The sequence below is a fragment of the Aotus nancymaae genome, unplaced genomic scaffold (assembly GCF_030222135.1).
Source record: "Aotus nancymaae isolate 86718 unplaced genomic scaffold, 86718_ANA_hifiasm-v0.15.2.pri h1tg000016l, whole genome shotgun sequence".
In the NCBI taxonomy this organism is placed as follows: Eukaryota; Metazoa; Chordata; class Mammalia; order Primates; family Aotidae; genus Aotus; species Aotus nancymaae.
The window spans coordinates 47,129,355-47,149,569 of NW_026988428.1; the positions used below are offsets into that span (position 1 = coordinate 47,129,355).

Here is a 20,215-nt window from a genome sequence, read left to right on the forward strand (position 1 = left end):
TGAAAGAAGTGAGGAGGAAGGAGTAGATAGGGACAGAGGGCATGGTGGGAGAAAACAGACAAGAAAAATAGATAAGGAGAATTATTCCGAGGACTTCACCCAACTCAGTAGCAACTTTAAGGGGTCTGGCCTGGGTATGGGGACCCATGTTTCTTGTTGGGTCTTGTTGGCCTTCTTGATGTGGGAGTGGTGGATCCAAGCAGGAATGCCGTCAACCTTCAGGGCTGTCAGGGTGGTGAGGATGATGATGTGAGGTCCTTCCCAAGCAGGCCTGAGTCCTTTCCATACAATCAATTACCAATGAGGGTATTCACAATAGCAGGTAGACTTGCCAAGCTGGATGCGGTTACAGTGGTTACAGGTGCTGTGAGCAGTGTGAACCACTCTTAACAGATGCGGTTACAGTGGTTACAGGTGCTGGGAGCAGTGTGAACCACTCTTAACAGATGCGGTTACAGTGGTTACAGGTGCTGGGAGCAGTGTGAACCACTCTTAACAGATGCGGTTACAGTGGTTACAGGTGCTGGGAGCAGTGTGAACCACTCTTAACAGATGCGGTTACAGTGGTTACAGGTGCTGGGAGCAGTGTGAACCACTCTTAACAGATGCGGTTACAGTGGTTACAGGTGCTGGGAGCAGTGTGAACCACTCTTAACAGATGCGGTTACAGTGATTACAGGTACTGTGAACAGTGTCAGCCACTCTTAACGGTTCAAAGCTTTGAGTGCAGTGTGACCCAGTAATGCATCTGAGGGGGCCGAGGCAGGGAGGGAGAAGCTAAGATGGAGCATGTCAGGCTCACAGCTAAGATGGAGTCAGTTAGGCTAGCACAAGCTAGGCTATTATGGCACCAGTGTCCACAGGGCTCTGGCAGTTTCCCTGTTTATGGATATTTTAACTTCCCTTAAAATATTTATTAGAAGCGTGGTGGAAACTCTCTGTATTCCCTTGAAGCATCCCTCAACTCCCTTGAGTTATTTTGGTGCCTTCCTCTGAGGCCTTGTGCCTCCTTTGCACAAACACCCATTTAAGTTGTTTGCATTCCTTTTTAAGAAGCCCTTTCTTTTTCAATAGTACAAAATTGCTTCCTCTTTGGCATGCTGGGACTTTTGAGGGGGACAAAACTCTTGTGATGTTTCAATTTGGTTGCTAAGTTGTCTTAGTTGTAAACTCAGTCTTACAGACTGTCTCCTTTTCCTTCTCAATGATAATTTATGACAACTGGTCAGCAAGGGTGACAAGGTGGTTAGTGGGCAAAAAAGCACAAGCCATATTGATTTCTTTATCAAGGTCATTAACTCATCATCTAAGCTTTATACAAATCCAGAATTTAGCAAGATGTCACTTCTACCATGCTTAAAGTTTTCAGGAGGTATACCTGAATGTTGTTTGGATATTTCTTCAAACCTGATGTTATAGTCAGATATAGTTTCATTTGGGTGTATTTTACATTATTGTACCTTTGGCCAATCTGTAACTTTAGGAAATATCTGTGGTAAATTCTCACAGAGGCAGATGCAAAGCACCCTACACTTCTCTCTCTCCATTTTTATCTATGTTGTCAAAATTTTCTAAAGGCTATTTCCAACCCACTTCCCTTTGCTACTTTTTGGCTTTGTTTTAGGGGTGAGTCACTCACTAGCTGATAAAGGTCAGAAAACTCTGGATCATAGGTCTTATGCATTAATTGGGATTCTTTGGTAAACCTGACGGGATCTTGGTTTGGGTTGGGGAATCCAGATACCTGGGATCTTAACTCTGAATTGGTCCCTTGTGTATACAATATGTTAGTGTTACAGCCTAATGGGTTCTTCTTGCCCACTGCTCCAAAAACACCAGTATGTGGAGAACAGCAGGTATTGCAGCAGAGAAAAGGTTTAGGGCCAGCCAAGCAAGGAGATAGGAGATATTTCTCAAATCTGCCTTTGGGGAACTGAAATAATTGATTGGCTGGGGGTAAAGTCACAGGGGTATCAGAAATGCAGGTGAATGAGTTCCAGAAGGGAGTTTTCAGGATCCACTGAGTCAGTTCCTTGGTATGGGTCACATGTCCAGGTGGCATCTCTTGGTCTACCAAAATGCTAAGTCAGAAAAACATATCAAAACCAGTTTTCAGGTCTCACATTAGTGATACTATATATAGAAGCTGTTGGGGAAATTAAAAATTTTTTGACCTCCAGTTATGTGACTCAGGGGCAGTAAGCAATTATAGAAAAGCACATTTGTGTTAGGCCATTCTTGCATTGCTATTTAAAAAACACCTGACAGTGGATAATTTATAAAGAAAATAGATTTAATGGGGTCACAGTTCTGCAGGGTGTACAGGATGCATAGCCCTGGCATCTGCTTCTGGAGAGGCCTCTGGAAGCTTACAATCATGGCAGAAGGCAAAACAGGAGCTTACATGTCACATGGCAAAAGTAGGAGCAAGGTGGGCGGATTGCCACACACTTTCAAACAATCAGACCTTGCAAGAATCCACTCACTGCACAAGGACAGCACCAAACGAGTGGTGCTGAACCAATCATGAGGAATCCATCTCCATGACCCAATCACCTCCCACCAGGACCTACCTCCAACAATGGGGATTACATTTCAATATGAGATTTAGGCAGGGACAAGCATCCAAACTATATCACAAGTTGAGCAAGAATGAATGGTTACTGTTTAACTGTGCCTATTCTTTAGTAAAGTTCAGGCCCCTACCATAATCCTTAACCTTGTAGTCATTTATTAGTCATTATAATACAGTTCCAAACTTTGAACAGGAGGAGGTTAGTTCAAGGAAAGGGCAAGAATGAGCAAAAGCAATTTAAAGGTAGAAGAAAAATGGAGTTCGTTATGTTAGATTTCCCTAACTACAATAATTCTTGCAGAAGAAGTTTCATTAGGAGCCCCTTTCCTGGTGGGTTTTATTCTAAAAGGTGCAACTACTATTTTATTGTCTCCTCTAGCTATTTCTGGTCCCTTTGTAGTTTGAAGTGAGAGAACAGGGAAAGGAAGAAGAGGAAAAATGAAATAGTCTGGACAAGTATATTAGTCCATTCTCACATTGCTGTAAAGAAATACATGAGACTGGGTAATTTATAAAGAAAAGAGGTTTAATTGGCTCACAGTTCCACAGGCTGTACAGGAACCATGGCTGAGAGTGCCTCAGGAAACTTACAATCATGATGGAAGGTGAAGAGGAACCAGGCACATCTTACATGGAAGGAGCAGAAGGAAGGGCTGGGGGAGGTACTACACACTTTTAAAAGATCTCATGACAACTCACTCACTATTACGAGACCAGCACCAAAGAGGAAATATGCCCCCATGATCCTGTTACCTCCCACCAGGCCCCACCTCCAACAATGGGAATTATAATCTGACATGAGATTTGGCTGGAGCCACAGACCAAACCATATCAACAAGAAATTTTAGAGAGCAAAGGATTAGGAGGAGCAGAAGAGACAGTTTCTGGAGCCTCTCTCATTTCAGAAATAGCTTCTGTTAGTGTCTTCAATTCTGAGATGGTCTTAAATATTTTCTTATTAACTTCCTAAGGGGAGGCAAGTTTATCATTTCTTCTCTTGAATCATTTTAGGTGCCAGCTAAAGTATGACTCTCATTTATTTTCCTTCATTCAGGAGCCTAATAGCTCTAAGAAATAGCATGTAAGAAAATTAATTGGGGAATATCAAAAGTTCTCGATTTTGGAACCCTTAGAACTTAATAAGATCTTCCCATTTACACAAGTACTTTCAAGTAGAAGCACCATAATTATCAAACATGAAACCAGCTGGAGTCTCCAAAGGAGATAGCCCTCCTTTCCTTTCCCCTTTTTTGAAGGATTTTTTCCCCATTTTTCTTTAAAAAGGACCAACTGAACTGAGGCCTGCGATTCAGTGTGGTGGGTCCACTGTGTTTTGATTGAACGTAGGACTCCACTGTGTTTTACCACTGAATTGTTTCTGCCTTCTTATGTGTCCCAGTTTGGAAGTCTATCACCTCTGAAAAGGTACACAAACTTTCTTTTGATTTATTTTTTTAGGGATTCTCTGTAGGGCCACTACATGTCACAATGAGTCACCCCCAAACACTCTTCTTGGGCCCCCAGTCATCCAGGGGCACCTTTCAGCTAGGATGAGCAAAATACCCTGTTCTCTTCAGAGCTAAGGAACTCAGTCTCTCATTCACCTGCAAAAAAGACAGTTTGATCTTTCATGCAAATACACAGACAAGCCAGTGGAATTATTTGGGAAGGAAAAGGCAATGGAGAATATCTTTTAAAATGTACATCCAAACCAAAATTAGGATCCAAAACAACTTTCTAGAAAAAGAGCAGACAGCTCAGAATAAGCCAAGGACTTTCAACCAAGTGGGAGGTTTGAGAAAATTTACCACTTCTACCCAAGGAGAAGCTTACATTTAGGAGGGCTTCAATGGGCCCATGCTTGTACCTTAGTGTCAGGTTCAGGAAACTCCTTTAGGGGAATCTTAAGTTTTTCTGAGCCCCATATTGGGTGGCCAGGAATTGACAACAGAAAAACCTAATTCTGCCAAAAAAAAAAAAAAATCTATATATATAGATAATGTATTTTTTTTGTATTGTACTTTGGGCTCTGTGGTACATGTGCACATCCTGCATCCTGCAGGATTGTTGCATAGGTACATACATGCCATGGTGGTTTGCTGTCTCCATCCCCCCCAACCCTCTACCCCCATCACCTACATCAGGCATTTTTCCCAGTGTTATCCCTCCCCATCCTCCCCACCCCTGCTACTCTCCCTCCCCTCCCCACCCCCACCTAGCCCAGTGAGGGTTGCTGCCAAAATGTTTTTAAAGGTATGAGTGACCATGGCCATGGGAAACACAGTCTCTAGAGGTCCTGAGAAAGTGTGCCTAAGGTAGTTGAGTTACAGGTTGGTTTTATACATTTCAGGAAGACAAGAATTTGCAGATAAAATTATAAATAAATATATGGAAGGTATATATTGGTTCAATGTGAAAAGGTGGGACTTTACTGGATTTATTTATCAGTTCTAATAGGGCTTTTTTGTGGCATCTTGGTTTTTCCAAATATAAGATCATATTATTTGCAAATAAGGATATTTTGACTTCTTTCTTACCAGGTTGGATTCCCTTTATTTCTTTGTCTTGTATGATTGCTTTCTCTCTTTTTTCTTGATCAGTTTAGTTAGTGGTTTATCAATCTTGTTAATCATTCAAAGTACCAATTTTTGAGTTCATAATTTTTTCTATGTCTTGTCAATTTTCCATTTTATTTATTTTTATTCTCACCTTTACTATTATCTTTCTACTATCTTTAAATTTAATTTACTCTCTTTGACCAGATTCTTAAGTAAAAGTTTGATAATTGATTTGAAAACTTTCTTCTTTTCTAGTGAAAGTCATTAAAGTTACAAATTTTCTTCTAGGCATTGCTTTAATTTGCTTCATACAAATTTTGATATGTATTTTCTTTACCATTCCATTAAAAATATTCTCTGATTCTTCTTGTAATTTTTATTTGGTAGGTGGTTTATTTGGAAGTATATTGTTTGATTTCCAAATGTTTAGTACTTTTCTAGATTTTGTTATTAATTTCTAGCACAATTTTATAATATCCAAAGTATAGACTCTATGAATTTTATCATTTTATATTTATTAAGACTTAATTTATGGTTTATTATGTGGTCTATTTTGGTTAATATATCATGTGTACTTGAAAGAATGTATATCCTGCCATTATTGACCATAGTGTTCTATAAATATCAATTAGATCAAAGTACTTGATAGTATGTTCAGAAATTCTGTGCTTTACTAATTTTTTTGTGATGTTATTCTTTCAATTATGCAAGAAAGTTTTTTAAAATTTTCAACTATAACTGTGAATTTGTCTATATCTTTCTTTAATTCTGTTAATTTTTGTTCCATGTACTTTGAAACTTCATTATTAGTTGTAGCTGCATTTATGATTTTTATGTCTTCCTGATGAATTAACCCTAACATGTTTTTTTAACCTGTTAACATTCTTTGTCTTGAAGTTTACTTACTGCTTATATGATATTTCTTTCTTTATCCAGCCAAGTTACTTTCAACCTACTTATGTCTTACAGTTCAAGTGCATATCTTGTAGACAGCATGCAATTGGGTCCTACTATTCTATCCATTCTGAAAAATCTCTGCTTTTTAATTATAATTGTTTAGTCCATTAAAATGTAATGCAATTATTATACAGTTAGATTTAGGTTCTAGCATTTTATTGCTATTTTCTTTCATTCCCTCTGGTTTTATTTGTTCTGAATTTTTAGTCTTCTTTTACATCAATTGAATTTTCCCTTAGAATTCCATTTTAAATTATATATAATAGCTATACAACCTTACATTATTTTAAATGGTTGCTCTAAGAATTGCAATATACACTCTTTTTACAATCTAGTTAGAGTCAATATTGTCCCATTTTACATAAAATTTAGAAATTCAGAAAATCAGCTTATTGCCCCCACATCCCCTTCTTTATGCTTTAGTTGTCATATGTATTTCACCTGCCTATATTACAGCCCTTTGGTGAAAAGCCATGAAAATGGAAAACTCACCAGAACCATTAGCTTTCTCCAAGGATTAACCACTATCTAGTGTCTAGCTGCTTTTGGTCACTTTCCAGTGTCTTCAAATAGCTTTTTCTAAAGTGTTTAGTTTTACTCATGTCTTAATAGCTATTCAACTACATAAAAATAGACTAAAAGACCACTATTAATTACAGATTTTGACAGGCAAATGAAGATACATGGTTATCCTTTCACATTCCTATAAAGTAGTCTAGAATGAATGGAGTCACGAGTCATGGATGCTGATATGGACTCATAAGCGAGCTATATCCTTGAAACCTGTATTAGAAGGAAATTTTATAAGAGATAGACACTCTAGAGCATAAGAAATTTCTTTTTTCTAAAACTTACTTAAAAATGTTGGCTTTCCCTGACACTTCAAGGTACCTGTGTAGAGTTATGAAAGCATCCAGAAAGGAACGTTCAGTGAGATGGATGGACATGGTTGTGACATTAAAATAAAAATAATCTCCTTAGTTCAGACTTAAGCGCTGACCAGTGTAGGAGAGAAAGAAATAAGTTTCCCTCTACTCTTCTTATTTCTTAAATGGGGCATATCCTCATAACCAATGACAAATTAAAAAGAGGGGGGAAAAGTTTATTATCTTATATATATCATGTATAAATGGGAAATAAAGAAATGAGAAAATCTCAAAAAGATGGCTTTGAATTCAGCCTTAAATAGCATCTTTAGCCAAAATAAAGGTGTTTATGGGACTAGTTATGGGGAGGTTTACCAGAGTAAACCAAGGTAAGGTTGGTTATGCAGATTTAAGTCAGTGCCTTCTTCATGCGTAAGAATGTCTAGTGATTTAAAGCCATCTTTCTCTTGCTAGTACAAAGAAGGAAACTCCCTTACAAATGGAGATTTACTTTATAAATGTAAATTGCTCTTACAAAGGGTAATTTCTGCTGTTTTTAAGCTTCTCCTATGTGTCTATAGTTTCTGTGTCTATAGTTTCTCCAAATAATTAAAATAACCCTTAAGCCAAAGAAGCATATTTTGGGGTGCCATTTTCTGGGTTCCTACACTAAGATCCACTTTCTGATAATAATAAAGGATAATTTCTTATTAAGCATACTTTAGGTAAATGTTTAGAGGTCTCTTGAGAAGCATGAAAAGGATACACATATTAAGGGCTCTGAGAAGTCTTAACTGTAACCTATTTTACTTTATTTTTTAAAGCTGCATTTGAGAGTCTAATTGGTCTTCTTTACATGAATTCCTTAAGATAAAGGAGCTTCCCAAACTATGTAGTTTCCCTAATAATCAGTTGTGGCTCAGATACCAATCAAGATTAAGACATTTTTTTAAAAACATTTTCCGTCATGTACAGGGGGTTCTAAAGATCTAGGGGCTGGGGCTGATCAGGAAAATACACATGACCACAAGGTGGCAGTAGCATACACATCTTCACTGAACAGCACTTCACTTTGACAGATTTACATGGTGAGGAAGTCCCTCACAGCAGGAGTCTATCTGGAGGCTACAGCTTGATTATTACTTACAAAGGGAGGAGGACAAGGGAACTCTTGAGTAAGACAGAAATTTAAAAAGGTGGCTCTGTGTCTAGGCAATGTCAGCAGCACAAACAGGGACTCAACAAATAGAGAGTTCCAAAAGGCTGTGTAGCTTACAGTCTTCATGGCTCCAGGCTTATCTTACAATTTGCTAGCAGAGATTTGGCACAGTTTCACAGAATGTTCAAAGCAGGCAGGCTCTAAATGGCTAAAACTGCACAGATTTGGTATTTGTTTCAAACAGTTAGACGTGTAAAAATTATAATTTGCTCTGCTGCTCAGCCTGAACTAAAGAAATATTAATAAATAGCCAGATGATCAATATACAGAGGCCATCTGTCTTAGTCTATTTCTGCTGCTATAACAAAATACTACAGGCTGGATGATTTATAATGAACAGAAATGTATTTGCCTCATGATTCTGGAGGCTGGGAAGTTCAAGATTGAGGGACCTCATCTAGTGAGGGCCTCGTTGCTGTGTCATAACATGGTAGAAGGTGTCACATGGTGAGAGAGAGACAGAGAGAGAGATAGAGAGAGAGAGAAGGAAGCCAAACTCATCCTTTTATCAGGAACACAGCCCCTTGATAACCAGCCAAATAATGGCATTAATCCATTCATGAGGGCAGAGCCTTCATAACATAATCACCTCTTACAGATCCCACCTCTCAAGACTGTTGCCCTAGGGATTAAGTTTCCAGCACATGAAATTGGAGGACACATTCAAACCACAGCACCATCTTTGGCTCATTAACATCACAAGTCATATCATACTACTAGCCATAGTAGTTCCAATCTATTTGTCCTAATTTCTCCTTCATTTTAAGGTATTCTGCAAATATACTAGTTCAAATATAACAAGATTTGATGAATCAGTCATTAAAAATATTATAAGCAAAGGCTCTGAAGTCAGACCTGGGATGTGAGTCTAGGAAATTGCTTAGTCCCAATGTCTTCCTCTGTGAAATGACAGTAATAGTGCCTTGGCCTATAAAGCTGTTGTGCATGTTAAATATGATTATATAAGCAACTAGCTTAGCATTAGTGCTCAATATATTTTCATTTCCTTTTTCTGCTATCATTATTTTGGCTTTATTTATATTTCCTAGTCTTTCTTAGTTCCTCTCAACTCTCTACACTAAAGACCCTGATATTTGAAGTTAGTCTTCATTTAACAGCCCCTTCAGGCACATTGTCTTGAATCAAAGAGATAATTGTAATTGTCACTTTTCTTGACCCTGTCCAACAATATCATAGGTTTCTTAAATTGCAGAAATCAAGATTGCCCAAGGAGTTTCTAGTAATAGCCACTAGACCTAAGCTCAACTCCTTATACTTGTCATTATTTCATTATTTGAAAGGATATTTGCACATGGATAGGACAATGTTTGTGTTTACTTTCCATTATAGATTCTGATCAGGGCTACAGTTTTGTTGCCCTTCTTAGCTATAGCAGAATATTCAGCTGACAACAGAGTTTCTCATGATTCAGAATCCTGCTCTGTGTAATAAATGAGGACTTATGACCTTTCATCTTTGAATATAACCACAGTTGTTTTCCCCTAAGTGTCCTTCCTTTCCTTCCCTCATTGGCACATCTAATACTTTTCAGCCCACCCTCACTCTCTTAGGATATTCCTGTCACTTGGATATTCCTTTTTCTTTTTCTTTTCTTTTTTTTTTTTTTTTGAGACGGAGTTTCACTCTTGTTACCCAGGCTGGAGTGCAATGGCGTGATCTCGGCTCACCACAACCTCCACCTCCTGGGTTCAGGCAATTCTCCTACCTCAGCCTCCTGAGTACCTGGGATTACAGGCACGCACCACTGTGCCCAGCTAATTTTTTGTATTTTTAGTAGAGACAGGGTTTCACCATGTTGACCAGGATGGTCTCGATCTCTTGACCTCGTGATCCACCCGCCTCGGCCTCCCAAAGTGCTGGGATTACAGGCGTGAGCCACCATGCCCGGCCCTGGATATTCCTTTTTCATAAAGAGATTTGTACCCTCTGTATCCATGGAAATTATAAAGGAAGTAACTGTGAACGTGGTGGAAATAGCAAGAGAACTGGAATTGGAAGTGGAACGTGAAGATGTAACTGAATACTGCAATCTCATAATAAAATAGTATGGTCAAAAGATAACTTTTATATGCACTAGAAAACTAAAAAACTTGTGCAATTGCTTTATTACTTTATTGAGGTGATCTTGAACTAAACCCACAATATTTTTGAGGTATGCCTGTATATGAGTGTTGTTACAGTATTCATGGTATTTTTCCTCAATTTTAAAATTTTCTTCAAAAAGAAAAAAAAGGTGGCCTATAACTCCCAATGTAACTACATTGTCACACAGGAATGTCACTGTCACTCTATTCTTGGGTTCCGTGTAATGACACCAAGTCATAGCAGAGATTGTGTTATAATGAGGTTATTCTAGAAGGCAACAGAATCAGATAAAGAGATAAAATTTGAAGTCAGACTCAGGTTTGAATTCGGACTCTGCTGCTGCCCCATGTACCTTAGTCACACTGTTTGACCTCCCTGAGCAAATGGAAATAATAATATGTATCTCATAAATTGTTGAAAAGACCCAATGAGATATTTTATGTAAATTGCTTGCCACATAGTAGAAATGTGAAAATATCAATCCCTTTCTTTTTGGTTTATCTGGTAATTACCATCCAAAGAATAACAGTAGTGGGAGTAGTAACATTTCCAATTTCTTTTTATATGCCACAGGGCTAGAGGTACAAGCTTACTTACACAAACCATGCCTGTTAAATTGCTCATGTTTTGCTACTTCTGGAAATCCAAGTTTCTTATTGTGTTGTATTGTTCAGTTTTTCTTCAATTTCTTTCATGCGGTTTCTCTTTGTGCATATGGCTTTCATATCATGGTACTGAGTTGTCTTCAGTTGTATGGTCTGATATCTACTGTGTTATTTATGTTGATAGCTTTGTAGATTTTCTTTTGACATGTTTTTCTTTTATCATTGTCTAATATTGTCCTGTGCCTCATGGCCCAATGTTACACTTTTACACGTCCCTTTTCTCTAGTCTGGAAAATACTTTAGTGTCTGCCAAGGCCAGGATACAAACAACAACAACAACAAAAGCTCACACACATTCCAGAGGTTTTTAGACCCTAATCACTTGAAGGGCATATGGTGCATTCAGCCCAGGTACTCTCTGCCTTTTACAATTGGCTTCGTGCAATCACCTGGAAAAATATAATAAAATGCAAGTAAGGTCAAGCCAGGAAAGCTATCCCAAGTTCCTTCAAGCCACTCAAGTAATCACTCAGAAACAAAGGCCAAAGTAGCCCTGTGTAACCTGTAGTATGAGCACTGCCTGGCCGCTCATCATCACAGAAGGCTCACTAAACAACCAAGCCTAGAGGATAACTTTATCACAGGAAACAGAAAGGAAAGATGAGCTACTTCTCTTTCCAACTCTGATTTTTTCTCTCAACTTCAAATGCCTTTAAATACACTTTTCACTCATTCTTTTTCTTTTCCATTTATTCATGTTCTTTATTTAAGGAAACATACAGTAAATACTAATTATAGACCAGGTCTTAGGAATTTGCCAATTAGTAAACCCAACTCTGTGTGCTAGAGAAACTCAGTGAACTGGAAATGTAAGCAAATAAACAAATGACAGTCTGACATGCATATAAGTTTAAAAAGGTGCGGAAGCGGGAGGTGAAGAGAGAGCAGGCAGCAGGGAGATGCTAGAACAGTTTGGCAGAGGAGATGTCACAAGCGCTGAGCCTGAGGAAGGGGAAGACTGAAGAGGCACCAAGGAATGTGCGAGTGAAGTGTCATCACATATTCAGGGATACTGAGGGATCTGCTGTGAGTAGAGACAAGAATTGGTTAATCGGGTCAAGAAGAGTGGATTGGAGAAAAAGCTTGAAAAGGTGATCCTGGGAAATTAGGTACAACCAGCTTTTGAAATATGAGAAGATGGCATACAGGGATGATGAAAAGATCATTGTGTTGTATGTAACCTGGGCTACTTAGCTGCATGAACTTGGACTTAACATCTCTAAGCTTAATATCTCTGAACCCTAATTTATTTGCTTGTCAAGTGAGGCTAAGAATCAGGATTAAGCTATAAATGAAATATGTTCTTTATCTTTTATTGTTCTTTAAGTTCTAGGGTACATGTGCAGATTGTGTAGGTTTGTTACATAGGTATACACGTGCCATGGTGGTGGTTTGCTGCATCCATCAACCCTAATGTCATCTATATTAGGTATTTCTCCTAATGCTATCCCTCCCATAGCCCCCTACTGCCTGACAGGCCCTGGTGTGTGATGTTCTTCTCCCTGTGTCATTGTTGAATTCTCACTTATGAGTGAGAACATGCAGTATTTGGTTTTCTGTTCTTGTGTCAGTTTGCTGAGAATGATGGTTTCCAGCTTCATCCATGTTCCTGTAAAGGACATGAACTCCTCCTTTTCTATGACTGCATAGTATTCCATGGTATATATGTGCCACATTTTCTTTATCCAGTCTGTCATTGATGAGCATTTGGGTTGGTTCCAAGTCTTTGCTATTGTGAACAGTGCCACAATAAACATACGTGTGCATGTGTCTTTATAACAGAAAGATTTATAATCCTTTGGATGTATACCCAGTAATGGGATGGCTGGGTCATATGATATTTCTATTTCTAGATCCTTGAGGAATTGCCACACTGTCTTCCACAATGGTTGAACTAATTTACACTCCCACCAACAGTGTAAAAGTATTCCTATTTCTGCACATCATTTAGTCAAAATCATTTTTGAAAAGAGCAAAAAATGTTGTGAAGTTTCTTGCTGTGGTCCTGGATGTTCAGTAGCAGGCTCATTTGAAGGTGGAATCAGCCTTGAAGGACTCACTTCTGGAGTGGAGGTGGGAGGAAAAAATCCAGGTCTTGGGGAAGGTGAAGAGGAAAACTCCTCGGTGGATACACATTTCTCACTGTTCAAAGAGATTGGTAAAAGACGTTTTATAACTTTGAGAACCTGCACTGTGCCCTAATAAATCATTAAGTTTATAACTTCCAATACCTATTATTTTATTTTAAAATTGACACCAGAATAATTACTTGATCTAACAAACTAATTTTTACAACATTGAGAAAAATGTGCCTCTTCAAATACAGATGATTAAAGGAAATATCATTAATTTTTAATGTAATTTTTGTCCTATCTTTACACCTCTTTCAAAAAATAGGAATTATTTCAAAATATATAAAAATTACCAGAAAAACAATATTTTTTCTTTCATTATCAGAGTCCTTCTCAAGGAACATTTTCATGTAATGTAATTTTCACCAAACTTAAAATTCGTATCAGTGATTCCTAATTCTGATTTGATACTACACTAAAACATTTCCAGTTATATCAGAGACCACCTTAAAATTCCCCCAAAGAAAATTCATTTTAATTCACTTTACACTTTAAAAAGAGAGGAGAAACAGGGGAAGGAATGACTAGATGAGACATTCATAGGCAAATACTAGTATCTGCTAACCACATATTTATTCTGCAGAACCCTATAGCTCAAAATGGTAAAGTATGAATATAAAAGCAATATATTACTCCTTTTTCTCATGTGGAGCTTTAAAAGAATTCAATAAATTCAACAATTAGGTCACACATGATAAATGCATTTTAAGTTTTAAATAAGTAGGACTACATCAGAACTACTTATGAAAAAGATTTTTAAAAATAGCCAGTAATTTTAACACTGGAATATGAATTTTAATTATTTTAACTAACTGCCAGAATAACAAATTGCTAACAAGATACAAATAATTTTAGTTTTATAAGACCTGCAAAAAGTCAATTATTTTCTTGACTACCAAAAGACAGAAATAATTCTATACTATTAAGATGAATCAATGTGAAACCTCATTACATTCCACTGATGGCTGCCTGCCTTCCCAATTCAGAAGAGTAATGGTACACTCACAGAATGCTAGAACATTTTTTCCTCCTATGTGTTACTACATGAACAGATAGTAAAATTAATATATTTGATTAATTAAACATATTGAGCTTTGAAAAAAAATTTTAAAAATCAAGCATACTTGCAAATGGAGTATGTGGTGGACCTGGGAAATCCCTTGGTGGAAAATCATCTCCCTTTTCCCACAGAAGCTCCCTTTTCCCACAGAGGTGACAGGGGCCCAGTGATGGTCCAGTGGATTCCCTGGGCCTCTTGAGCCTCTTCCTCCTCTCCTTGTGAGCAAAAGTGAGAATCTGGGTGGACCGTCCAATGAAGTTGGAGGAGACAGAAAAGCTCTTGTTTCAGACGAAGGCCGGCCCAATGGTGAGGGGCCGTATGAGGAAGGTTCTCTGCCCAATGGTGTATTTGAAACATCCAGTGCATACGGATATTTTTCTAAAAGTTCAAATTTAAACTCTAGTTCAGTTAATTTTTGTCTGTTGTGAGCATTTTCTTTCCTTAAATCATGGAGATGTCTTTCAGCAGTTTGAGCTGCAAACCAATTATGATGTGCTTTGTTCTCATAGGAAATAGTGTGCTTTTGATGATAATGCATCGTTCTCTCCAATTCTTCTTCAAGATCTTTGGCTCACTTTCTATAGGTCTCCAGCTTTGCGGTGACATGGCTGATCCTTTTGTCTACCTTAGAAAGTTTATCTTCTGTCTCTAACCAGTAATTTTCCTCTGTTGTTAATTTTCTGTAGAGTTTCATTTCATTTTCTTGATATAATTCAGTCATTAGTTTAAGTTTCTGTTGAAGCTTCTGATTCTCACTTTCAAAATGTGTGTTTTCTGACTGCAAAGATGCAATTAGTCTCAAGATTTTTAATACGTTCTGTAAGTTCTTCCTTCATTTTATCAACTTCAGATAACTGAATATAAATTTGGGATCTTTCTCCTTCTCAGCTTTTGAAAGAAGCATTGAACTTAGCAGCATGAATCAGTTTCTTCAAAGCTCCATTTGGAGGATGATCTAAGTAAGCACGATTTTCTGATTCACTGTTCATTTCTGACTCCAAGTTATCTTCATCCATTCTGTCTTCTCCAAGCGTAGCAGCCCAATCTTCATCTTCAGCAAGTGTTCAGTCAGAGTCTTGATGTGATTGTCTTTATCACTGAGAACTTGTTCTGCGTGTACTTTGGAGTCTTCCAATGTTATTTTCTGCTTATTAAGTTAACTCACTTGTCCTTTCCGTACTTCAGTTTCTTGCAAAAGCTGTTTCTGGCTTTCCTGAAGTTGAGAATTTTCATCCAAAGCATCTTTTATTGCTATCTTCAGTGGTTCTTCATTCATTGGAAATAAAGTCTTGAAGGTCATTTTGGCTTCAGCGACAAGATTTGATGGATTTTGACTCACCTTCTAGAGACTGTATCCTTTTTGAAATATCCACCATCAGTTCATTTTGTTCAGACTGTTTCGATTTCTCTTCTTTTAACTCTTTTTACTAGACATAGTATTTCTTCCTCAAGTTCCACATTGGACCTGTTCAGCTTTTCACAGGTTACCTCCAAGCTTTGTGCTTCTGTTGCCTCCTTCTCAAAGCTGGCATCCTTTAAAGATGACTCTACTTCGTGGTCTTCATACTCTTTTTGAATAATGCTAAGTTTTTCAAGTAGTTTACATTTTTCTTTAATTTGTGTAGACAGCGTTTCAGCAAGCTTTTTCTCTCTTCCCATATAAAACCGACTCCTAACGGATCTAAAACCTCTCCACAAAAAAAAGAAAATAGCAAAAAATCCAAATCTAGCTGCCCATATCACCCATTCCCATGGAAAACCATAAGAATTAGAATCTGCTCCCATACTTTGCCACAGTGCTGCCACAACCCTGTGTAGCACCTCCAGAACCAGCCTCAAGTATGGCTCAGGGGTAGCCTGGGGCTCCTCCACAGTGCCAAGGCTGCTCTGGTGGTCGCCGCAGTAACCGGGGCCTGTGGGGGCCACAACAAAGGGCAGAGAACAGGCAGCCTTCTGTCTGGAACCTGAATCCACAGGGGGCAACCGGAGTGGACCACTGCAGAGTAGGCTGCGGGGGGAGATGGGAAACCCTGGGGAGCTGGAAGACGCGGGGGTGGAGCTGGGGGACGCTGGCACCCACAGGCCTCACAGGCCCATGCTGACTTTTTCTCTTTTATTTTTACTTTATTTTCAGATTGGGGTCTTGTCATGTTATCCAGGCTGGTCTTGAACTCCTAGCCTCCAGCGATCGTCCCACCTTCCTCACCTAATCTTAGCATTTCAACTGCCACACTTTCCCCCTAACTAGAATAATTTCCCAGTTTCATTCTTCTTTGACTAAGGCTTTGTCAATACCATAACTGAAAAGGTTCTTCTATGTTTGATTATCCTTACTACTTGTATAACACTGAATTACATAGTCTCACACATAAATTAGGCAAAACACAATTTTGCAGGCATGTTTCTCATTGAATTATATATACTTTTGAGCTAAGACCTGTCTTACTCATCTTTGTAGGTCCACATTAGTAGAATGCAAGTAACAAGACACAACACTTATGATACTTATGGGGTTTTTTGTTTTTTAGAAAAATGTCTCAAGTCATAGATATATATTTTTTAAATAAACTTTGAGATTTCCTTTTAAAGAGCCTTTAGGCAGTTTTTTTAAAAAGTCTGTAGCTGTTCACCTGATTCCTCATTTCAGGGCTTCAATAAATAAGATAACACCTAATAAATAAATAAATAATACCCAATAAGACCTTCAGGCCCATATTTGCTGTCAGTGGCTAAGGGTAGGAGCATATATGAAGTAGAGGCTACAGCTGGAAAAAGTCTGGCAGTCAGGATGTTACTTATTCTACACTTGCCACTAAGTAGCTAATGTAACACACACATCATTTAACTTTTGCTTTTAAGACAGAGCCTTACTCTGTCACCCAAGCTGGAATGCAGTGGTGCAATCCAGGCTCACTGCAACCTCCACCTTTGGGGTTCAAATGATTCTTGTGCCCCAGTCTCCCAAGTACTTGTGATTACAGGCATCCACCACATCAGGCTAATTTTTATATTTTTAGTGGAGATGGGGTTTCACCATGTTGGCTGGGCTGGTCTTGAACTCCTGACCTCTGGTGATCTGCTGCCTCAGCCTCCCAAAGTGCTGGGATTACAGTCATGAGCAACTGTGCCCAGCCCATATCATTTAACATCTAAAGGCTATAGCTACTTCATCTAGAAAAGGAGTTTAGATTAAATGACTTCCATATCTACCTCAGTTCTAATAACAGAAACAAAGTATATATTTTTTTTTTTTTTTTTTGTCCTTTAGATTCTGGGGTACATGTGCAGATCACACAAGATTGTTGCATAGGTACATTCATGGCAAGGTGGTTTGTTGCCACCATCCCCCCATCACCTATACCTGACATTTCTCCCCACATTATCCCTCCCCCACCCTCCCTCCTACTATCCCTCCCATAGCCACCCCCAATGGACCCCAGTGTGTGATGCTCCCTCCTTTGTGCCCAAGTGTTCTCATTGTTCAACACCCGCCTATGAGTGAAAACATGCGGTGTTTTATTTTCTGTTCTTGTGTCACTTTTCTGAGAATGATTGCTTTTAGGTTCATCCATGTCTCTACAAAGGACATAAACTCATCGTTTTTTTATGGCTGCATAGTATTCCATGGTGTATATGTGCCACATTTTCTTTGTCCAGTCTACAATTGATGGGCATTTGGGTTGGTTCCAGGTCTTTGCTATTGTAAACAGTGCCGCTATGAACATACATGTGCATGTGTCTTTATAATAGAATGATTTGTAATCCTTTGGGTATATACCCAGTAATGCGATCGCTGGGTCAAATGGAATTTCTATTCTAGGTCCTTGAGGAAGCACCACACTGTCTTCCACAATTTGGTTGAACTAATTTACACTCCCACCAACAGTGTAAAAGCATTCCTATTTCTCCACATCCTTTCCAGCTTCTGTTGTCTCCAGATTTTTTATTGCCATTCTAACTGGCATGAGATGGTATCTCAGTGTGGTTTTGATTTGCGTTTCTCTAATGACCAGTGATGATGAGCTTTTTTTCATGTTTGATGGCTGCACAAATGTCTTCTGTTGAAAAGTGTCTGTTCATATTTTTCACCCACTTTTTGATGGGTTTTTTGTTTGTGTAAATGTGTTTTAGTTCTTTGTAGGTTATGTATATTAGCCCTTTGTCAGATGGGTAGATTGCAAAAATTTTTTCCCATTCTGTTGGTTGCTGGCTCACTCTAATGATTGTTTCTTTTGCTGTGCAGAAGCTCTTAAGTTTAATTAGGTCTCATTTGTCCATTTTGGCTTTTGTTGCCAATGCTTTTGGTGTTTTAGTCATGAAGTCCTTGCCTATGCCTATGTCCTGAAGGGTTTTGCCTAGGTTTTCTTCTAGGATTTTTATGGTATTAGGTCTTATGTTTAAGTCTTTAATCCATCTCGAGTTAATTTTAGTGTAAGATGTCAGGAAGGGGTCCAGTTTCTGCTTTCTGCACACTGCTAGCCAGTTTTCCCAACACCATTTATTAAACAGGGAATCCTTTCCCCATTGCTTTTGTCCAGTTTGTCAAAGATCAGATGGTTGTAGATGTATGGCATTGCCTCCAAGGCCTCTGTGCTATTCCATTGGTCTATATCTCTGTTTTGGTACCAGTACCATGCTGTTTTGATTACTATAGCCTTGTAGTATATTTTGAAGTAAGGCAGCATGATGCCTCCAGCTTTGTTCTTTTTGCTTAGGATTGTCTTGGCTATGCAGGCTCTCTTTTGGTTCCCTATGAAGTTTAAAGTATCTTTTTTCAGTTCTGTGAAGAAGGTCATTGGTAGTTTGATGGAGATAGCATTAAATCTGTAAATTACTTTGGGCAGTATGACCATTTTCACAATATTGATTCTTCCTAGCTATGAGCATGGAATTTTTTCCACCTGCTTGTGTCCTCTCTTATTTCTTTGAGCAGTGTTTTGTAGTTCTCCTTGAAGAGGTCCTTTATCTCATCTGTTAGTTGTATTCATAGGTATTTTACTCTTCTTGTAGCAATTGTGAATTGGAGTTAATTCTTGATTTGGCTCTCTGTCTGTTATTGGTGTATAGGAATGCTTGTGATTTCTGCACACTGATTTTGTATCCTGAGACTTTGCTGAAGTTGCTTATCAGTTTCAGGAGATTCTGGGCTGAGGTGATAGGGTCTTCTAATTATACAATCATGTTCTCTGCAAATAGAGATAATTTGACTTCCTCTTTCCCTAAACAAATACCCCTTTTTTTTTTTCTTGCCTGATTGCTCTGGCTAGAACTTCCAATACTATATTGAATAAGAGTGGAGAGAGAGGGCATCCTTGTCTAGTGCCAGATTTCAAAAGGAATGCTTCCATTTTTTGTCCATTCAGTATTATATTGGTGGTGGGCTTGTCATAAATAGCTTTTATTATTTTGTGATATGTTCCATCGATACCTAGTTTATTGAGAGTTTTTAGCATAAAGCGCTGTTGAATTTTGTCAAAGGCCTTCTCTGCATCTATTGAGATAATCATGTGGGTTTGTCTTTGGTTCTATTTATGTGGTGGGTTACATTTATGGACTTGTGTATGTTGAACCAGCCTTGCATCCCCAGGATGGAGCCTACTTGATCATTATGCATAAGCTTTTTGATGTGCTGTTGCAATCAGTTTGCCAGTATTTTATTGAAGATTTTTGTGTCTATGTTCATCATGGGGATTGGCCTGAAGTTTTCTTTTTTTGTTGAGTCTCTGCCAGGTTTTGATATCAGGATGATGTTGGTCTCATAAAATGAGATCGGGAGGATTCCCTCTTTTTGTATTGTTTGAAATTATTTCAGAATGATTGGTACCAGCTCTTCTTTGTACATCTGGTAGAATTCGTCTGTGAACCTGTCTGGACCTGGACTTTTTTAGTTGGTAGGCTGTTATTTGCTGCCTCAACTTCAGCCCTTGTTACTGGTCTATTCAAGGTTTCAACTTCTTCCTGGTTTAGGCTTGGGAGGGTGCAAGTATCGAGGAATTTATTTGGTGCATAGAGCTGTTTGTAGTAATCTCTGATGGTAGTTTGTATTTCTGTGGAATTGGTGGTGATATCCTCTTAAC

General features: G+C 38.4%; 1 pseudogene; it reads right to left on the bottom strand.

Annotated features, from left to right (window-relative positions):
* Positions 1-81: 81 nt before the first annotated feature.
* On the bottom strand, positions 82-15,938 carry LOC105712026 (cTAGE family member 2-like; annotated as a pseudogene).
* Positions 15,939-20,215: the final 4,277 nt, after the last annotated feature.